Raw genomic sequence first — 5,772 nt, forward strand, 5'->3', positions numbered from 1 at the left:
TGTGCACTGATACCAGTTTAAGCCCAAGATAAGTCATGCAGCTCCTTGGAGGAGTCCCTGGCCTTGGACTTGTCCTTTAACATGAAGGAAAATTTTCATCTGGACAGTGCTACTTTGTGTACCAGTCCTCCAGGGCTCACAAAAAATTGGTCAAGAAATGGAACAGAAAGGTTATTTCTATTTGGTTTCTCATGCTATTTCAGCATCTCAAAGTATGTGCCTTCTGTTTACAGTCACTTGACGTTATCCCATGTCTTCCAGGAGCTAATACAATGAAGTTGGCAGAGCTTGGAAGATGATTAATCATCAAATTCATTAAGCTTTAGCAAACTCAGCATCATGACAGAAATTACCACGCTTTCAGAGAAGGATTTCAGAAGATCTCATTATCTGTGTTTACAGTATTTTTGTTTGTATGCATTACATTCATAAACATCAATGTTACACTGAAATTCTTCTGCAGCAAAATTGAGTATCTATAGAACATTCCAAAGCTAAATAAATAATGTGGGTTTGTACTTAGACCGATATTTTCATATAGATTAGGTGAGAGAAACAAAGGAAGAGAGATCTTTCCAAGAGATATGGTGAGCATTCCCATATTTGAACAATTTAACTTGGGAGGTTAAAATTGTGTTTGGGAAAACAGTGTTCTATATGATAAACACACATACACATTACTCAAAAAAAGAAATTTGCTAAAATAGACTTAACCAGCTTAACACAGACTTTTGGGGGTGTTTTTTATTTGTTTTTTCCCCCCCTCAAAAAAAAAATGCATACTGTCTTACTGTCTGTTACCTATAATATTCAGCTTCTGGTAAAAAGATGCATTTTTAAGACTCATGCCATCAGCACAGAGAAATTTGAAAGGGGTTTGAGGGTTGCTATCAAGAGGTGCTGTGTATAAGAACAAGACGGGCAAAGGACCGCACATCTTCCAAAGGCCAAATGTATTTTTAATTTGAAGGCTACCCTCTGAAATAATTTTAAATTGCTTTCTGTTGTAGAAAAGGTTTATGATTAACTGATATGTTATTTGCATTTCTACCAATGCCTGTTAATGCCCACATCTGAATCATTAAATTTTCTACTGTGTACTTCTTGTCTGTAGAAAACCTTGGGCTAGAGATAAGGCCATTTCGAAAATGTATTTCTAGCAGCTCACGCTTCCAGTCCACCAGTCTGGGCCTGAGGCTAATCAATATCATGAAGTATGTACTGTTTGTCGCCTTTGTTGGTGCGGCTCGTGAGTACATTTTTTACTTCTGTTTTTGTAATTTATAAGGAAACTCATCTTCCGAGCACATTTGCAAGGTAGTCTGTTGTGAGAAAGTGAAGACCAGTTTCACTTTGCAAATGTTTTAAGGCAGAGCACTGCAATTTCTTTTGCCTGCTGTCCATACTTGCTTCTGTCACAAAATGTGGAACAAATGCCTCCATAGGGTTCTTGACCCAGGAATACTGAAATGTGCCCACAGCTTCAGAAAAATAACCTCTCTCTCTTAAGGACTGTGAAGTACAAAGATAACACCTCTGGCTCAGGAAGTCCTAAAGCTGCTGTAAATTTTTGGACAATGGGCGAGTGGTTCAAGGAAATATCACTGCAGAATTGTTTTGTACTTACACTTGGGCCGCTATTGACCACTTCTGCAGACCAGATGGTGGGATAGACAGACCTTTGGTCTGATCTAAGGAGAACATTTCTATGTTCTTATGTTCACTCTGGGGCTAGCAGCCAGTGCTTTAGATGCAGATATGTGAGGTGCCAATCTAAGCCTGATCACCCTATTTTAGGGAGCAGCAAATGAATGTCCATTAGACTTGCCTGCCACTGCTACCATGAGTATTTACGAAACTGGAGCCTGTAAGAGAGACGCTTCAGTCAAGTCACAGGTGCACAAGATTCCTCATGCTAGATGTTGACATATGCCACTTCTTATCTCCCAGTTGCCTTTCCCATCAACACTGACGATGGTGATGGCAAGATCGTGGGAGGTTACACCTGTCCAGCAAACTCTGTCCCCTATCCGTTGTGCCTGAATTCTGGCTATCACTTCTGTGGAGGTTCCCTCATCAGCAGCCAGTGGGTCCTGTCAGCTGCTCACTGCTGCAAGACGTGAGTGGAAAAAGATATATTCTTCCATAATTTACTTCTTTCTTCCAGTACACTTCTTGCAGGAATTCTGATCTGTGAGAGCCAAATACGTGACGCCCTTCTGACAGGAGACAACCGAGGCATGGGTGTCTCATTCAGGAAGCTGGGTCGAGGCAGGATGAGGGGTTTTCCACTGCTGCAAATGTTTCTGTGAATGCAGACCACTTTCTGAAAAGAGAACATGATAATCTAGCAATGGGTTATGGGCTGTGATTTCTTATAACTGCATCAATCTTGCTAAAATTTAGTCACTGGAGAAGAGGAAGAGGAATGAGGTGAGTGTGATAGCAGTTTGCCTTTTTTCAGAATGTTTAAGGCACTGTTATATATTTAACTTGTCCCAGCTCAACAAAATAAACCTGCAGAAATTCACCACCTGTACTGGAAGTGGGTGGGATCTCAGTGTCGACCCCCAGGACTTATTGCAGGATGAGAAAGATAACCTGATTGAAGACAGCTGCACCAATAGTGGTGTTGAAGCGAGGACATAGGGTGATGGGGAGGTTCCTTGTTGCCTGTCAGGAGCAGTAAAGTGTATGCTATTCCTCATCTTTTCCAGTCACATCCAAGTGCAGCTCGGGAAACAGAACCTGGCACTCACAGAATTGACATGGCAGTTGATTAATGCAGCTAAAATCATCTGCCACCCAGGCTACAACTCCCAAACAATGGACAATGACATTATTCTCATCAAGCTCGCTGAACCAGCCCAGCTCAACTGAGCTCTCCAAACAGTTCCTCTGCCAACCAGCTGTGTGGCTGCAAGCATCACATGCCTGATCTCTGGCTGGGGCAACCTGCTCAGCTATGGCAGTGAGTACTCTGTGGGAATGTACAGCATCATGAGAACCCAGGAGATACTCTAAGACCTCACCATTAAGTCTGAACAGTAGAGAGTAAAGCACAGAGAAGTGCTGTGAGACAGGCGTTTTTGAGTGATCAGTGTCTATAGGATGGTAACCATTTAACTGCTTTAAAGGCAAGCCTTTGTAAGGTCCTTCCTCTTGCTCTGTGTTACAAACATGGAATCACTTCAGTCATCCACCAGCATGTTCACACTGCCATCAATTTTGTGGCCTGGTGCCATCAGCTGTGCAGTGCCAAGCACTAGCAATTTAACTAATGTCCATGGAGTTGTCAGTTCTCTGAGAACAAGATCAAACAACTGTGATTGTGGATCTCAAATGCCTACACGAGAGCTCCCTTCTCCTACACCAAAGGTCAGAGGTGTGAATGGTGACTTGTGTCTCATCCACTGATGACAACTAAACCTGCACCAGAGGAGAGGATGGTTTTCCTAAGGCCCAGGTTTCCTCCAGCATATATGCTAGAAGAGCAGCTTTTAGCTCCACACTTGCCAACTGATGACTTTCTAGGTATCAGAAAAATTAACATGGCTGCAGTGTAGAATGGTGGACCCATGGATAGAACCTGTTCCATCTAAACAAAAGAAATCCATGCTGCAATTACTGTTCAGATGAAAAATGATGAGTGCTAAACCAGGATGTTCAGTGATTACTTTTCTGCTAAGAAAGACCTTCTGTGGGCTCAGATGGTTGATGACATCTCTGAATCCATGTCAATCTCCATTTTCTTGTAGGTCTGTATCAGGATAACTTGCAGTGCTTGGATGCTCCTGTACTCTCCTCAAGCCAGTGCGCCAAGGCCTACCCGGGGGAAATTACCAACAACATGATGTGTGTAGGATTCATGGAGGGAGGAAAAGACTCCTGCCAGGTGAAATATCTGCTGTTCTGTTCCCATATGTTTCTCTCCTGCCTTTTGCTGGTAGAAGAGGACATCATATTAGAGAATCTGCTATCCTCACTGCACTGGCATGTCTGAATGTTGGGATTTTTGAACAACAGCAGAGACTTAGGGTGAGAGTTGCTTATTGAGTGAGGCTAGATTTTTTCCCACTCAGTCATTCTCCCCTTTTTGAGACAGCGAATAACTCTGCCTTGAATCTCCGCAAGCAGACTATGCCATCTCCTGCACCTCAGGCTGTTGAACATGGGGGAGTGCTGCACCTGAGAGGCAATAGTTATCACGGTGACTTTAGAGCTTAGGTTGCAAGTGTTAGTTTTGGACTCACTAAAAAAGAAATAGCCAGTATACCAAGATCCAGGCAGTCTGGAAAATGAACACACTTGAGAATTGCTCTGCATTTACATGTGCCTAGCTCCAAGAAAATATTTGGCAGAATGATGTTTAAGGCATACATATACTAAGCGTCTGCCAAGGACTGCATCTGTCAACAACAGGCAGCTTACTCATCTTTAGCTGTGTTGCCCACGGAGCTAAAGTAAGGCACAGTGGCATCAGATGTAGAGTCACAATCAGGAATGACCTTTCTAGAACTTCTGTGTGGAAAAAGCCCAGTGGAGTTTGTTGAATGCCTGTGATTTCTGGGATCGCTGGCTCATCACTCACGCTGATACCATTTGCTGAGTAGCCCTATCTTTTATCTCTGCAGGGGGATTCCGGAGGTCGAGTAGTCTGCAACGGGCAGCTCCAGGGCATTGTTTCATGGGGTCTTGAATGTGCACAGAGAGGCTATTCTGGGGTTTACACTAAGGTTTGCAATTATGTCTCCTGGATCAGAGCAACTATGTCTGCCAACTGAGACACTCTTGTTCTATGCGACCAACTTTTTCTCCTCATAATTGTCTTCTGCTTTGGAACTGGACATACAAAAATTATTAAAAAAAAAAAAGAAAAGATTTTCAGGCACACTTTCTTTGTGTAACGTTTCTCTGGGTACTTCCATAGGCTATATATGGGGGAGAGAGGCACGGAATGTCACACTGGGTAAAATATTTACTATTTATAGTGCCTCTAAACTAGCAATATGTTGGAACATTTTCAGGACCCATCTTGAGGAGTCTTTCAGACAATTACAGGCAGATGTTTCTGGAGCAGAACATCTTTTCTGTTTATCAGCACGTACTCAGGTGCTACAAAGCTGCCTAAAACAGCTGAGAGAGCTCACTGAATCACAAAGGCAGCATACTCCTACTGTTGAAAACAGCAGGCAGCAACACGAACACACCCCATCGCCCCCACTCCCAACCACATGACTGAACATTTCCTAGGTGAAGCTCCCTGAAAGCTCTACTTGGGGAATGAAACAACCTCTTGCTAAAGCTTGTTCTCTTCATGTATCAGTGCCACTGTAACTTTTTACTTGGTCAACTGGTCCCGCCAAGCTTGCTTAGTTTTCTTGGAAGAGTCAAAAGGACAGAGGTGTTCCTGGGTTCTGACTTCAACTCCTCCTAATCCCAGTTGGCATGGGAATTGAAAGTCCATGAAAAAGTGAAAAGAGGAGAAAAAACTGCCAAAAAAATAACAGGGCACTTTGTCCTGTATTTTGAGATTAGTGTTAAATTTCTCCTCATTTCACTTTTTCTGTTGACCTTCAGGCCCCAATCAAGACTCACAGCTCTGTAATACTTTCACTCCCGCTGTCCAGAACCATGGGCTTTGTTGTGCCCTTTCGGGTTCTGTTGGCTTTGTCGGTCTCTCTTGGGCCATGTCAATCTCTATTTGACATTGCCAGGCTCTTTCGGGTCCTGTCAGACTCTGACGGGCTTTGTAGGGCTCTGTTGGGCTTT

At 43.2% G+C, this 5,772-nt stretch overlaps 1 pseudogene; it reads left to right on the forward strand.

Moving 5' to 3' along the window:
• Nucleotides 1–1,209: 1,209 nt before the first annotated feature.
• On the forward strand, nt 1,210–4,784 carry LOC135986585 (trypsin I-P1-like; annotated as a pseudogene).
• Nucleotides 4,785–5,772: the final 988 nt, after the last annotated feature.

The sequence above is a fragment of the Caloenas nicobarica genome, chromosome 1 (genome assembly GCF_036013445.1).
Source record: "Caloenas nicobarica isolate bCalNic1 chromosome 1, bCalNic1.hap1, whole genome shotgun sequence".
Taxonomy (NCBI): domain Eukaryota; kingdom Metazoa; phylum Chordata; class Aves; order Columbiformes; family Columbidae; genus Caloenas; species Caloenas nicobarica.